The following is a 16,634-nucleotide window of genomic DNA, read 5'->3' on the forward strand; positions in this document are numbered from 1 at the left end:
AGCGCACAGAATATAGAAATAATGAACAGCAGGGATACACGTCTAATGAAATACCTCCAACACAACAGTACTGGGCAGGGTGGGAGGGGTGGGGACAGCAGGATAATCGCTTCCCACCGCCACCCCAAGATTTATTCTAGGGATGCCTGAAAGTGGAAGACTGCCTGATAGCTCCAGCCATAGCAGTGGATCAATCAGGTCCATATGTACAAGGGACAGTTCTGGGAAAAACTTGTAACCTTCTTGATAGACACATGAGCTCAAAGATCAATGCTAAAAGCGTCAGTGACGCCGGAGGCACCACTTTCGGGAATGAAGATAACCGCAGTAGGAATGACAGGACTACCAATACATTAATATCTAATACAGCCATTGCAGTTAAGGGTAGGCACCTACTTGTCAACCATCAGTTCATCCTCATCAGATTCTGCCCAGTGAATTTGCTAGGAAGGGACTTACTTTGTAAATGACAATGCACCATACACTGCTCACCAATAGGGGGTCTTCCTAGAAAGCAGAACTAATGGTCTGATGCTACAGGCCTTCATGACCTGCACTGACCCCATCATACCATAAGAGTTATATGACTGTGTGCCACCCCAAGTCTGGGCTACCAGTGCAAATGATGTAGGACAAGTGTTGGCTCCCAAGAGTACCACAATACGAAATTTCAAAAGAAGGGGAGGAGGGCATAGCACCAGTGATACAGGACCTCCTAAAGCAGGGAATAATAAGGGATATACGCTCTAGCCAATGCAATACACCCATACTCCTTGTAAAGAAAGCATCCAAGGGCCCGGATGGGGGCCCTGTATACCATTTTTACAACACCTGGGAGAATTGAACAAAATAGGGATACCTTCCTTCCCAGTATTTCCAAACTCTGCAACAAGACTATCTGACTATTTGAGCTCCGCCTTCTTTACCAATCTCCTGCCCCCTGACAGCCAATCACATTTCTCGTTCTCGTTCAGGGGAAAAAGATTTTGTTGGTGTAGGTTTACACCTCCATCTTCACAAATGCACTAAAAACAGATCTAGACTCCCTAGTGCTGAAAGGTGGCTCAACTCTGGTCCAGTACATAAACGATTAACTACTGGCCTCACCTTCAAAGGAGGCCTGCGTTCAGGACACTATTGCCATCCTATGACATCTAGCAACGAAAGGCTACAAGGTTTCCCCAAAGAAATTACAGTTCTGCCTCACGGCTGTGAGGTACCTAGGCCACAAACTGTCCACAGGGACCAGGAGATTACTACCTGACAGGATATCCACCATCACCCACTTTCCCAGACCACGCACACAAAAAGAGGTTCTGGCATTTCTGGGTGTGGCTGGATATTGTCGCCACTGGATCCCAAATTTCTCTCTCATTGCAAAACCATTACAAGTCATGACACACAAAGAGGTCCCAAATGTGGTACCTTGGCCACAAGATTGTGAAGAGGCATTCAACAGACTTAAAAGAGAACTGAGCGGAGCACCAGGTTTAGGCCTCCCCAATTACAGCAAAGATTTCCACCTGTTCTACCATGAGAAGGGAGGGTGCGCACTGGGGGTACTGAGTCAAAAGCACGGATCTTACTATCGCCTAGTAGCATACTACTCAGCCACGCTAGACCCAGTGGCTTCTGCACTTCCGCCATGCCTCAGAGCCGTGGCTGCAGCCGCAATAGTAGTAGAACAGTCAGAAAGCATAGTGCTGGCACACACAATGATTTTGCACGTTCCCCATGCGGTGGACACCCTACTCATGTCCACTAAGACTCAGCACCTGACAAATGCACGCCTTACTAGGTATGAGCTGATACTGCTAGCACCATACATTGCCATCAAGAGGTGCACCACTTTGAACCCAGCATGTCTTTTGCCAACAGAGCACGAGTTGGATGACCTAGAATCAGACGATGCATTTCACGATTGTGTATTAGCCATTGACAGACACACGAAGGTGCGCCCAGACTTGAAAGACACACCACTTCCCGATGCACAAGGGAACTTATTTGTAGATGGGTTATGTCTTCGGGATGACATGGGAACTTTGCAGACCTCCTATGCAGTAGGCACAGTTAATAAACTACTGGAAGGGGGAAGGCTGGCGAACGCCAAGAGCGCACTGGCGGCTAAACTGGTGGCACTAACGAGGGCATGCACATTGGCTAAAGGAAAAAGGGCAAATATATATACAGACAGCCAGTATGCCTTCGGAGTGGTCCATGACTTTGGTCAGCTGTGGCCAATGAGGGGTTTTCTCACATCAGCAGGCCAACAAATACAACACGCCCAATTGATAAGTGACCTCCTCCATGCCCTCCTACTTCCATCAAAAGTAGCTATCATCAAATGCGCAGCACACACTTCAGCAAAAGACTATGTGTCAAAGGGAAATGCATTCGTTGATGGGGAAGCGAAGAGGATAGCACTGACAGGCTGTCAGCTAGCTATGGTACAGACGATAAGCACCAGCAAAAGCACGAAGGTTACCAATGATTCCCTACACTTTGACCCAATACACATTTAGAGCAAAGTGGAGAAAGAAGAGAAGGAGGAGTGGGTAAAGGGAGGGTGTGTGCAAACAAAGGAGGGATTATGGACAGGGCCAAATGGAAAAATATGCCTACCTTCATCCATGCTCCCCTCCATGGCACGTCTTTATCATGGACCCTCACATGTTGGCAGGGATTGGATGATCAGGTTATTTTCCCAATGCTGGTACAGCTGTAAGTTTCGCCAAATAGCAGAAAGACTTTGCAGGCAGTGCACCGTTTGCGCACAATACAATACTAGGAAAGGTATACAACCTGCACCTGGCCACTTCCCTCCACCCCACGGTCCATTTGAGAGCCTCCAGCTGGACTTCATTGACATGCCTCCCACCCACAAGTACAAACATGTGTTGGTAATTGTGTGCATGTTCAGTAAGTGAATCGAAGCATACCCAACAAAGAACTGTGATGCACATACGGTTGCTAAATGTCTCCTACAGGAACTTATCCCACGCTTTGGAATACCAGCCCTTCTGAGCTCCGACAATGGGCCAGCGTTTATTTCCCATGTCATAGGGGGAATATGTAAAGGACTTGGGGTTACACAGAAGCTACACTGTGCCTATCACCCACCCGCAGCAGGCGCAGTGGAAAGAAAGAATGGTGTGTTGAAGAATAAGATTGGAAAAATGTGTGCATCAACTGAACTTTCATGGGTAGATGCACCACCACTAGCCCTGCTGGCAATGAGGAGTACACCAGACAGGGTAACAAAGCTCAGCCCCCATGAGATAGTATTAGGCCGACCCATGAACATCGCAGGCCATATGTCCACCTGCCCCACTATCAGTAACAGACAATCTGCTTTTAGGTTATTGTAAGAAATTCACAGAGACTTTACATTATCTTCACCGCCAGGTCCTGCAGGCTCTTCCAGAAGCAACAACTTCACGGCCACATGACCTGCAGCCTGGTGACTGGATCTGGGTAAATGCCCACACCCGATGGCACTGCCTCCAGCCAAGGTGGAAGGGACCGCACCTGGTGATTCTCAGCACAGCAACAGCAGTTAAGTGTCAAGGGCTGAAATCCTGGATCCATAGCTCCCATGCCAAGAAAGCAGAAGGACAAGACAGCAAAGAACCAGCTCCACCAGCACCACCAGCGACATCTGAAGCACCAAGAAGGTACAACCGCCGATCCACCACGCAAGACAAGACCCACGGGAAGTAAGAGGCAGATACCTGCTCGGGGCAGGCTAGGCTTCCAACAGAAGACACAAGAGGCAGATACCTGCTCGGGGCAGGCCAGGCCTCCAACAAAAGCCAGAAGATACCAAAGGTAGTCACCTGCTGCGCACAACAAGTCAATTGGGTATCAACAACCCAAAGACGCTGTTACCAGCTGTTTCCAAGGGAGTGCTAACTGTCATGTGCTAGTAACCTCTCACAGTACCTCATCAAGACACCAACGTTTTCTTCTAAATGGTTGACAGGTGTCTGCACCAATAGACCCCTAGGAGGTGCAGTGCCCGCTAGTTACATATCAAAGACAAGACTTTGAAAAAAAAAAAGAACTGAATTGAATTGAATGCTTGGTCAAGGAAATGCCAACACCTAAGTAGACCACATATTCGACAAATGCCAGCAAACAGATCCGGAAGGCTTAGGTCTATACAGGTGAGAGTATTACAGTCACAACTAATAATTCCTATAAGGCTGTTGTGTCCTGGAATAGACCTAAATGGTGTACTGGAACTGACTGTGCCAAATCCTCCACTATTGAGTGGGTTGAGTGACTTGATCTTGCAAGACATTTCATTTCCCACTTTTGGACTTCCAACAACAGCCCAAGATATTACAGACGTACACCTTGACATTTTTGACTGTGTGATATATGCAATAGAAGACATAGGATCTGGTCTTATCAGGGACAATAACTGAACAAGTGAAAATAAGAACAATGCCAAGAATGAAAAGACCAGAGAGGAGATGACCATCAGTAATAGGAGCCATATTGACACCAGTCCCAGGGATAATAGTGACTGCACTGTTAATAATATTTGCAAAATACATTGAAATACCATTCATCAATGGCAAGCAGGGGGATTGGTGTCACTACAACGCAGGCTATTACAACGCCTGCTGTTACAACGCGGTTTTTACATCGCATACCACTACAACGCATAGTGCTTTTAAGCGCTGGATATTGATTTATTTAATTTACTATTCCAACTCCAGTCCCCGTGGATAGTAGGGAAGGTGTTGGATAGTAAATTAAATATATTCCCTATCCTAGAGCGCCCCCCAGCGCAATGCGTTGTAATGGTTTGCGTTGTAATGGTTGCGTTGTGATGGTAGTGCGTTGTAATAAATGCGTTGAAAGTGATGTTCCCCCAAGCAGGGGGATGAAGGGGACCAAAATGTAACTAATGATGTAAGACTAATAGATTTTGAAACTGAAGACATTTTGGGAAAGGTTGACATTAAAACAGGAGGAGAAAGGGAATTGTGGGATGAATATTATGGAAACAAATATGTTGAAATGTTAAAAATGAATGTACGCATAATGAACATATCTGGATGTTATGTTTGCACACCTTTGCCAACTGACACAGAAAACAGCATGAGCTATAATGTGCTGCCAGTTCACAAATATGTAGGATGAATATTAATGCGAAATCTGCTCCTCAATCAGCATAACATGTCAGTGGCATTCGCACCACCTGAGGGTAGCAGAATTACAACTAAACAGGGTGGGGAAGTACATCGGAGAAAGAGAAGGCCATGTATAAATATGCAACCAGCAAGAAGGGATAAGGAAATATTAGACACATTTGATAAGACTTCTAGAAATGAAGGATGGAAAGGAAGAGCAGGGTGGAACAACTTGGGAACAAAGAAGGGAGGAGAATTAAAGATACCAAGATTCAAGGTAGCACAACTTCCTTCTGCACCTTCCTGTATTCAGAATAACCAAGTGGTACTGAAAAACAAAATACCTAAGTTGCCACAAGAAAAAAGATGCTCAATACAACAGTTACTGCAGAAAGACGCATGGAAAGATTGCCTCTCGTTTGCATGCACTATAGCTGAAATGGCACGAGGGAAAAGGGACTGTTAGATTGTGAAGACAGGGTAAACATAATAAAAAGAATTAAGGAGGAAGAGAACGTGGAACACATTTTTGTGGGCGAGAGTAACTGCACACACACCACAAGGTTATCAAGGATCAGGAACAATAACGAAAAATACTCAACCGGACTAGTAGGATACAAGGGACTATTCTTTGTATGCGGGCAGTGGGCATACTTCTACCTGCCACCAGGATGGTATGGCAGTTGTTATCTTGCCTCCATAATACCACAAATGACACATTTTTCTGACATAGTACAGATAACACGCCAAGGCCCACGGCCAAGGAGAATTAGGAGGACACCAGAATGGGCAGACAATGTAATGACAGGCCTTGGGATGATGGTCCCAGGTGCAGGGATCATATACACCACACAAAGGGTACATCAGCTAGCAAGGATGATTTAGGATCTGGTTGACTCAACAGTAGCAGTAATGGGAAACATTACTGAGGAACTGACCGCCATGAGGGCCGTAGTGATGCAGAACAGAGTTTCGTTAGACATCATTCTGGCCAAAGAGGGTGAAGTCTGCCACGTCGTCCACCAGGGGTGCTGTTCGTATATACCTGACAACAGCTGCAACATAGATGATGCAATACACAAGATTACAGACGTTAGAGACAAAGCACATGGAATACATACAGGGAGCATGTGGGAAAATTTCATGGTATGACTAGCAAGCTGGGGATAATGGATATTGGAAGTGATTATTGTAATAATCACTGTATTGATTACACTGTGCACAATGGTCCAGGTTGGCCCAGCATGCTGCACAGCCTTTGCATCCTGCTGTGCACGCTATATGCCCCATAACAAGTGGCATAGACCTCATGAACACCATACCAACAATGATGATGAAGAAGAAGAGATGGAGGTGAGGGGTTAGGAGATAGTGATTTGGTATCAGATGGCACAATGACGTAGCCATTGGTTTTATGACACCAAATTCAGAAAAGCTTCTAGGCCCTGTTAAGTTGACATGGCACAGGATGGTTTATTTTTTCTCTTCAGAGCTTCAGAGAAACAGCCTGGGTAACGCAAGGCTTGCTAGAAGACAAGATACGTGGCACAAGGGAGGATGCTTGCTTAGGCACGTACAAGTAAATTTCAGCATATCCCATTTCACAATATGTTTCTGGTCATTACTATTGTGTGCAATTATTAACTGGAAAAGCACCAGACTTGTATCTTACATTACAGTGGAAAGTCCCAGAAGCTGCCCACTTGGGGCAACGTGGTTGGCAACAGTATAGTTCGGACCTTACATGGTATATGGCTACTCAAACACTTGCTAATTGGTCAAATGAACTATGCTTAATTCGTGCTACGTATGTTATGATGCTATATCCTTTGTGGTTTTGGCTTATATAAACTGTCAGACCTGTCACCTCTTTGGACATTCAGTGGCTTTGCTGATGTCTCCGTGCTGCGCGTTAATTTGCCATTTGTGTTTTTCCAATAAACTTTGCTACCTTATGTTCTGACAGAGAGTCGTGGGTGTGGAATTATTTATCATTTCCATTTTCAGCTTCTACACTAGGGGAGTTTGGGGGAGGGTTCTTCCCCCAAAAACATTTTGGAAAAAACAGACCAAAATGCTGAATTTTACAGCACATTTTTCATTACATATTCAATTGTATCAACTTTCAAAGCACAGTAAATAGATGATGACCTTTAAGAGCACAAGCTTACCCACCCAGTCATATGTACCCACGGACATTCTTTCAGAGAGCACCAAAAATAGACACGAGCACACAGGCCACTGAGGCTAGAAACTGTGGAAATGTCACACCTAAGCACCTAGGCACTGAGGGCAGAAACTGTGAAAATGTCACACATAAGCATCCGATAATTAGCACCTAGGGCACAGAGGCCTGAAACTGTGAAAACGTCATACCCAGGTCTGGTCACATGAGGCCAGAAAGCATGGAAACGTCACACATAAGCACCAAGGCCAATAAGCATGGAAATATCACACATAAGCCCCCAGGCTGCCAGAATGCATGGAATTGTCTCACATGGCACCCTTGAGAGAAAGCATGAAAAATTCACACAAAGGCACCAAGGCCAGTGGAATTGGAACACTTTTCAGAGTGCGGGTGCTGCATCAATGTTGCCTGTACATCACTCGAGTCATGGGAATGTGAAAATTCAAGAATCGCACAAAGATCAAGGGTAGCAATGCAGCCTTGCTATTCAGGGAGATATAAAACTTAAAAGTATATGAAAAACCATTTAAATGCACTACACTATGGAAAGGGCTTGCACTAGAGGTGACATCCTGGTGACAAATGTAGTAAAACTGAATATTTTTAGGACTGTTCTTTCGCCAGGTCAAAATGGCAGTTTTATAACTGCATAGGCTGACTGCAATGACAGGCCCTGGCCTTGACACATGTATAAATAGGCTACTTACGTGGGTGGCGCAATAAGTGTTGCAGGCCAACTAGCAGCATTTAATTTAAATTCCATGGGTACAAGTAGAACCACATTTCTAGGGACTTAAACGTAAATAAAATTTGCCAATTCGGTTTAAGCCAATTTTACCATGTTTAATGGAAAGAGCACAAGCACTGGTTAGCGTTGGTAAAGTGGACTGTGCCCTAAGAGCCAACAAAAATTGCCTTTTTTGATGCAATAAAGCAGATCAAACCTGAACCTAATTTGGAGGAATCCGAGGCTGACAAGGACTTATCTAACCATGTCTCAGCAGTGAGTATGAACAATATGCTCCCAAACAAGAGTGTGAGGAAGAGGAGGGTGAAAGAGGGAGGGGTTACCAAGACCATGGTATTATCACTGAGCAAATAGGTAATTATTTCAGTTGTAAATAAAAAGCAGTTTCGGCATATCCATGAAACAGGCGTGCAACCTACAGGTTATATAAGTCGTGTCTGCCCCCAACGCTTTCAACCCGGCGCATTCCAGCAGCACGTATCTCTTTTTCCACAACAGGCACTCTACCCACTGTGCCGTGACAGCAATGGGCTTCTATTCCCCTTTTCTTCAAGCCGGCAGGAGGCAATGTGTGCCAGCATCATAGCGGGAAATGCAAAGGCCAGCCCCCACCCACAACCTCGCTCCGCCCTAAGCCTGGTAGGCCCTGGCCCCGCCCGGTTCTGCGACTGCAGCGGATTTGTGAGAACTGGCAGACTACCATAAGTGGCGGTGTTGAAAATTCAGCACCAGTACAGAGCACCGGAAAGCACCAGCATAAATTAAGCACCCTGCTATGATGGTGTATCAGGGTATTTTAGCACACTGCTGACCCTGAGCAGACATCTGCTCATTTGCGGTCCATACCATGCAGCTATAATAGCAGACTCATGCTGCCTGCTCTACAGTCACATCACAAACTCCAGTCATTGGAAGACATATCACTTTTGACATTGACCCCTGAGAATACCTTTTGTCTTTGGTGCCTGCAAGATTCATGTTTGAATGGTATTAATGAGCAGATACGTAGGTATATAATTGCAAAAGAGCGATATTAATATCTCTTCCCTCAGTATGAGAGCAGACCTTGGAAAAGAATTTAACCTGACACTATGGCAGAGGTTCGCCATGGATTCCAAATAGATCGCCCATCCTGCAGACTTTATTCCCCTTTCAAATGGTCTCTTCTACTGGTTTTGATTAAATCACTTACATTTAAACATAGTCCTTCCTTGAGGCTCGGTGAGTTAGGGAGGGCCACGGCCCAGGGCAGGCTACAATTTTCCGGCACTTACTGTCAGCGCCACCCCCTGCTAAGGACCCCTCAGTGGACGCCTCGTGACGTGAAACCCATAAAAAGCTGCGCCCATGAAAAAACCGTGCTAGGAGTGAGTTAACTCTCGCCTCTGGCATTAGCTGTGATGTTTGAGTACTGACAAGACAAGCTCAGCCTTCCATCCTCCCAGGGTCAGTAAATCAGACCTCTGTAAGCCTCGTGTGCCATCATGACCCATTCCTCTTGGCCTCCCCTTGCTATATTAAGCAGCCTGTGCCCCTTGGTTCAGATGCTTTATTTGAAAACAAAACCTAAAATAAAGAATAAAATGTGAAATAAATATCAACCCATCCCTTCAGTTTCCCGCGTGTGCATGACACACTCAAACCCATGTCAGCTTTCATACAGAGCCAAGATTTCTTGTATGATTGGAAAATTTCCCAGGCATTGTCAGTGCACGTTACACAGGCATGTTACAGGCATAGGCGACCTCTTACAGGGTGCAAGTTACAGGCAGAGGCGGCCTCCTACAGGACTAGGAGGCAGTCGGCAGAGGCGGGCTCCTACAGGGCAGGCGGCGGCCTGTCAGCACGCTCCAGCTGTAGGCCTGGCTCCAACTTTCACAGAAAGAAAAGTATTCTTTCTTTTTCATATTTTTTCCACTGGATGAGGTTTCCAAAACAATTATATTATTCCTCCTTTGTTGCTGCTAATTAGGTCTTAAAAATAGCTGGACCAGTAACAGGTGCACAGAAGTCAGTCTTTCTGGGGGGGGGGGAGGCTACGTGATAGGGCCACTGTTCAAATATCACAATGAGGGAATGCCTGAACTTTTTTTTGTTGCTATTTAAAGGTTTGAGATATTGCTGCTTTCAAAGTATTAGACAATTTGTTTGCATTTGGGTTTATTTGGTTTTGCGTGTTGGAGTATGATAGTTGGTTTGTGGGTATACAATTCGTGGGTATATGTTGGATAAAGACAAGTGCTGCAAACATCACAGTGCACATCCCCGATCGGAGGGAGCCTCCGACCCCTAGGCTCGCACTAACCATAAAATCTAGCCAGCTCGCCTTTGAATGGCAGAGTAACGGAGCCCCCGGGATCTGATGAGGAGTGGATCGGCTGGCCTCTGGACCAGCGAACACAGGCTGCAGGCCGTGAAGTAGACGACATGGTAATGATCACTACTTGGACGGAAAATACAGGATCATGGGGGCAGGGAAGATGCATAGCTGCCAAGGTTTCAGATTGCTATGTGTGACATTTCCATAATGTTAGTGTAATTACGAGTGACGTTTCAACAACTATGAGTGACACTTTCTTGTGAGCAAAGCTAAGCAACGACGCCGAGGGAAACATATAAATATCAGAAATTACAACCATTTGAGCAGCAATAAACCCTTACAAGGTTTTAAAACTACTGCATAGCACCAGAAATCGAAGAGCACTTGCGCCCTTGTAACCAGATCATACTGTTAAACAAATGTGTAACCAGGATTTTAAAGACGTTTTTCAAAGTCAGTACTTTATTAAGTTCTGTACACATAAGATAGACATACACCTGGGTTTGACAGGGGCACAGGCTGAGGCAGGAAGACATAGGACTGCACTACCTAAGCCTGGTTGACTTATTGATGTGTTGCCTGACGGGTCGACAGAAAAGCCAATTAACAACCGATTGCCATAGTCAGGCTTTTGAGTGAGCCCTCATACTCCTCCCAGGTCCCTGGCTATTAATGATGCGCTGATTGAGACCTTCACAGTTTGGACTCCAGTGCCTCTCTGTCCCACGTGGGACCCGGCCCAAACAGGATGCGAGGCCCCAACAACATTCTCATCTCAGCCTTTAGTAGTGTTGCAGGGTGGGCGGCAGAAAAAACAACTTTATTCCTACCTCAGCCAGCCTTTGCCCACTGGCCCCCCGGATCCCCCTCTAGGATTTAATCAAATTTAATAGGTCTCGCCTTTGAGGCCTATTGGCTTTACCAATCCATTATGCTGACTCTTTACAGCAGGAGCAACAAAGAGAAAAAAAAGGTGCAACAGCGCGTATGTGATGTAATGTATGTGTCATTATGCAAGCGCCTTGTGTATGACCATGCATTCACGCTTCCAAATTGACGCAAGTGCCTCTTTTTTTTTAACAAAAGGAATCCGTAAAGTATGACATTAAAAACAAATAATTAAGAAATATAGGACTGAGGGGTGGGTAAATTGGAGGTGCAGTTGTGGGAGGGATGAGATGGGTAGGGGAAAAGCAGCTCACAAGGGAGAGGAATACTGTGGGATCAGAAGGAGCATACAATTGAATGAGAACAACACAAAGCGTGGGAGAGGAAGAGAAGCACTCAGGTGAGAGAGAGCAACATGGAGCTGCTCCCATGCTATAGATTATTTGTATGCACAAGCAGGGCACAAGTCCTATAAAAATAAGTGGGGGGACGCTGATGTCACAACAGAAAGTGACGTCATGAAAGGTGGCTTGCACCATCAGACTCATTGCCTCCCCTCGCTCACCACTTAGATGTGATTGCATCAGAGAAGCCAGCACGTGAGCAACGTTCTGAATGAGAGAGAATTAAGCGGTAAAGCTTCGATTACTTGTCAGTAATAATTAACCTGAATAATTTTCCTACTCGGCACAGAGCTCTAGGTAAAATGAGTGGGGGGACGCCGTCTACCTGCGTGGTACCCCGACTCGAGCCCTGTGCACAAGGACTATCAGTGCACGCTGCAAAATTGTGATACTTCCGTCAAGGAAGCTGGTGCGCCTACTGCTCATAATACAGCTGTTTTATGCAAGGAAGCTTGAATGGCACCTAAAGATGTTGCACCTCTTCTATTTGAAAAAAGGTTTTCAATTCCATTCATTTGTGCATAGTTCACCCAGCTGAGTTTTGTTCTACTAGTTCTGAATTTGCACAAGCTAAAATATAGAACTACAATACAAAGAATGGAAAGAAAAAAAGGATTGGTGATGTGAGGCTCCCAACAAAGCAAAATTGGTAATTTTAATTACGCACAGCTGCTGAAATTAAGGAGAGCCTTCTTAGCTGCAGTGCGTATTTAAAATTATGAGTCAACAGTCAGCAGACCACAGGGACTGCAGCCAGAGGTACACACAGCTTAGCTCCCAGCTGCTTAATTTATAGTACAGAATCAACACCCAACAGTCAGTACTAAACTCGCTGATTCGAGGGCAGCGCTTCCGGGCACTGAGCAGGCAAGCCTCAGACTGAGTGGGGCACTACAGCAGGCGCTGTAATTATTTCAAAAAGAGTTGGGCGGCTCACCGCTACAGAGCCGAGTCCTGACAAGTTTCTTACTGCGTGTCTGTGACCAACATCAGAACTTTACTTAGATGTGGCAGAACTCAACTAACCAGCCCATGGCAACTTTCATTGATCAGTACACCTATCCTATCTCACATGTAGAGTTTGGAGCAGCAAGGCACCCGGGATCTGGACTGCTGATCATCAGATGACTCGCCATTGGCAATCTGAAGAGAGTTCCCAATATGGTGCGACTGTACCTGAGCAGGTCACTGAGCCCCATCATTAGCGCATGGAAAGCACTTTGCACTCAAGTGGGCAGAGAGACATGGGCCTGTAAGTACTTCTACTGTGCTCCCTCAAAACGTTTAAGACTGTTGCTTTGCTTTTTTGGCACTGGACTTGCAATTCACCCTTGCAAATTATTGCCTGCCATCTACCACAACAACACTCTAGAGAACTTATAGTGGCGGCTGTAATGAGGGAGAGTCAGCATTCTAGTATTGCAGTATGGTGTAACCCACACTGAACACCCACCCACCACTGGCGTCATCAGTCAGATGACCCTGCTAATAAAAGGGGCTGAGCGCACGTGCTCATGGCCAGTTGTACCACCTCACTACTGTGTCCGGTGTGTCAATTATTAGCGATGTGGACGAGGTGAAAGCTGTGCCCCTGCGTGCAACAACTGAACTCTAGGGAAAGGGGAGACAGCTGCCCGTCTAGATGGCACCCCCTGTGAAAGGCGCCAGCCACCGGGAGGCCCACGAGGCATGGGCCGAGCCCCGGGCCTGCTTCGAGATGAGGAGGTGACCGGGAGACTACCCCGCACCTCATGAGCCCGCTGTGAGCTGCCCCTGCGAGGAAGTGCCCAGGGGAAAAGTGCAAGCTGAGCGGAGCCCACCCACATCGGCCGCGACAACCCGCCAGGCAGGCGGTGAGCCCGGTGAGTGTGAGTAAGGCTGTTGTGAAAGAGAAGTGACCCCGCATGTGAAGAGGTCAGTGGGAGCCCACCCTGCTCCTCAAGTGCCTTTAGTCCCCCCCTGCGACGAAGCGCTGCACACTCCGACTGTCCGCGGGCAAGTGAAGAGCCCCGGGGTGTAAAGGAGCCAAGTGGAGCCTACCCGCATCGAGAGATGCCCAGCCGGGCATAAGGTGAGCCTGCGGCAAAAGGGACGGAGTGTGGAGCCTCTATCTATTCCCTGCCCCGTGAGAGAAAACAGCTTTGTCCCGAACGGAGTGGGCAGACTCTGGCGGCAGCGCCAACCTTCCCCCACACTTGAGCTGCGAGTAACGAGGAGGAGACAGCAGGCGGCCTGCAGCCGAGCGAAGCAGCACCAGCACCCCCTTGTGCGGCCCCTGGAGAGTGAGGCCTGCTGCATGGGGAAGACGGAGCAAGAAAGCCAGTGAGCGCGCAAGACGGATGTAGAAGTTCTGTGTGTGTCAAGGCCCTCCCGAATGGCACCCGGAGGCCAGCAGCATTGCAGAGGAGCGTGGAGGCGGGAGAAGCGAAGAGCAGACTCCATCCATCCCCCCCGCAGAAAGTGAGTGCGAGTGGCCTGCAGTGACTAATCCGAGCCAGGTCATGCCAGGAGGCTACAAGGTCTCAGTGTAGCCAGGAAACACGAGTTTTAAAGAAAGCGGCCAGCACGAACTGAAGCAAGCCCTCACCCGCCCCGCGCAGCGTGTGAACAAAGAGGCTGCTAAGACGGGGAGAGCAAGACAGCGTGAAGCCCACAGCCGGTCAGAACGGCGATAGAGAAGTGCCCATTGTGACGGCATGCGGCCAGTGCTGCCAAAAAGTATTCTGCAGTAACCCCCCTAACAATGCCCAAGCACTGACTACTGAACATGCATCGAGCCCCCTGCACATCCTGGGGCAACGTGAATAATTAAAAGACTCACTGCAAAGTAGAATGAGTCCTGAAGCAGGGCAGCCGCCTGAGGATGTGCCTATTCGTGTGGCAATGGATGTGAGACCCTCAGGAGTCCGGGAACAGGCCTGGGTGAGCCCAAAATTGAAAGCACACAAAGCCTGCAGCATGTGAGAAGCTGCCGAGGATACAGGATTTTCAATGGAGAGGCAGAACTGCCACCTAGGGGCCATCTCACATTAACGCACCCGCTGAAAGGAAAGTACACAGCAGCTAGAGGACAGCTGCCACACGGGAATGAGAGACTGTAGAGCACAGATGTTGCTTAGAAACTAACAGAGAGCCACCTGCTGGCAAGTGGCTGCTCCCAAGGAAAGGAAAAAGAATAAAGCACACTTGTCTGCAGGGACACGTGCTCACACCTGCTGGAGACTAGTGCCTCAGATGGCCAGGAGAAGCAGCCAAGGCCCGCCAGGGAAAAGCAACCCTGGACAGTGGGGACTGCCAAGGGCACAGAAGAGTGCACAAGTGACCTGCCCTTACAGAGAGACACCAAATCACCGCAAGAGAGACGGCGCAGAAATGTGACAGGAGTGCAGGAACCCCACACAGAGGCAGGTGCGGGCACGTCAGCCAGAGCAGAGTAAGACTGCGAATTGGAACTGCCCCAGAAGAAGAGAAGAGCGCAGTCAGAAGTGCGCCAAAGCAATGGGACTGTAAAAAAGGTGAAGTGGTCACTCAGACCACCCGAAGCATGAAGACTCACAAGAAGCCAACCACCCAGTCTGGTCGCAAGAAAGAAGAAGCCGACCACCCAGTCTTAGTTGCAAGGGAAAAGAAGCCGACCACCCAGTCTTAGTCCCAAGGGAGAAGAAGCCGACCACCCAGTCTGGTTGCGATGGAGAAGAAGCCAACCACCCAGGTGGGTCGCAAGGAGGAAGAAACCGACCACCCTGCTGGTCGCATGGGGGGAAGAAGCCGACCACCCAGTTGGTTGCAGGAAAGAAAAAGCCGAGCACCCAGTTGGTCGCCAGAAAAGAAGAAGCCGACCACTCAATTGGTCGCAAGGAAAGAAGAAGCCGACCACCCAGCTGGTCGCAACATGGAGGATGCTGACCGACCAAGAGGTCAGAGCAAGTGTAAAGACGAAGACCGTGGGGACGGCGACAAAGAGGACCCCAGGAGAGGTCCGCGAAAAAGACCAGAAGGAGACGGACACGAAGTCTCACTTTAACATCAGAAGTATCATGTGACAGAAGGTCGCGACGACAGGTCCAGTCACGGAGCAAAGTAAAGACAGTGTCCTAGTGCTGGGACAAGACCAGAGGGAAATGAGCAGAGTGCACGCTGCTCGGAGAAGCCTGGTCAGGATGAGAAGGAAAGCGAGAAGGCCGGACCCCCTCGCAAAAGGGAAAGAGAGAAACGATGGAGAGTGAGTGGCACGACGCCACGAAGAAAAGAGAAGAGTAAGAAAGGACGACCCATCCTGAGAGGCATAGCGCCACGACAAAGAAAGAAGAAGGAAAAGAAGCAGAGTAAAGAGGTGTGCACCACAACACACACCAGAAGGGACACACCCAATGGAGAAGGTGTAGAGGCGCATGACCATCTAAGCACAGTTCCTGGAAACACATCGACTCCACTGGAAGTACACAAACCCGAAAGGTCACCCAGGGACGACAGAAGCGAGCAGGCCGGTCCGTTGGTTACAGCCACCTCTGGGATAGAACGGACACAGAACCGTGGATATCCAAGGGGCAGAGGCCTCAGGGACACCGGTGGCAGCGGGTCTCAAGACGAGAGATGGACCGTTGAAGCTTGCTCTGGAGATCAAGGGAGAACAATGGTAGCACACAACGGAACAAGTGCCAACAACACCCTTTTCAGGAGGAGCTTCGGACACGGAAATAGGACCCGTAGCGACTTCTCCAACTCTGTTGGAGTGACAAGGCAGCAGTCCACCGGTCCAGTGGAAGCCTGGCAGCAAAGGGCCTCCGGGTCGTCCAGTAAGAGGGGACACCCAAGAGAGAGGGAATCCGTGAGAGGGATATCCTGTAACTGCAAATCCTGTCAGAAACAGACACCAGTTGAACAGAACACCTCAACCAGGATGATACAGCAGAAGGTAACACACAAATGCCCCCATCATTCC

The sequence above is a fragment of the Lissotriton vulgaris genome, chromosome 7 (assembly GCF_964263255.1).
Source record: "Lissotriton vulgaris chromosome 7, aLisVul1.2, whole genome shotgun sequence".
Classification (NCBI taxonomy): Eukaryota; Metazoa; Chordata; class Amphibia; order Caudata; family Salamandridae; genus Lissotriton; species Lissotriton vulgaris.